This window comes from Sinocyclocheilus rhinocerous, unplaced genomic scaffold, assembly GCF_001515625.1.
Source record: "Sinocyclocheilus rhinocerous isolate Xijiao unplaced genomic scaffold, SAMN03320098_v1.1 scaffold1342, whole genome shotgun sequence".
Lineage (NCBI taxonomy): Eukaryota > Metazoa > Chordata > Actinopteri > Cypriniformes > Cyprinidae > Sinocyclocheilus > Sinocyclocheilus rhinocerous.
The window spans coordinates 139,445-139,804 of NW_015640094.1; positions in this window are offsets into that span (position 1 = coordinate 139,445).

Here is a 360-nt window from a genome sequence, read left to right on the forward strand (position 1 = left end):
CAAGCTCTTGGTGCATAAAGAAGATCTGTAAAGTTGCAAAGACTAAAGTCTCAAATCCAAAGAGATATTCTTTATAAAAGTTAAGAGTCAGCCACACCTTCTATTTAAAGTTAAAAGGGGATCAGGCCTTTGCTGTTGCGGGGCCGAAGTTCTGGAATAGTCTTCCTCAGGAACTTAGAGAAGTCTCATCTTTGAATGTTTTTAAAGTTGAAGTCAAAAACTACTTCTTGTCTTTAACCTTTGAGAGGGTGGGCTAGTCTTTGTTGTTAGTAGGATCTGTGTTGTTTTAAGTTAAGTCGTGTGTTTTAATGAAGTGTTTTTTTTATTGTACAGCACTTTGGTCTGCAGGTGCAGTTTTAA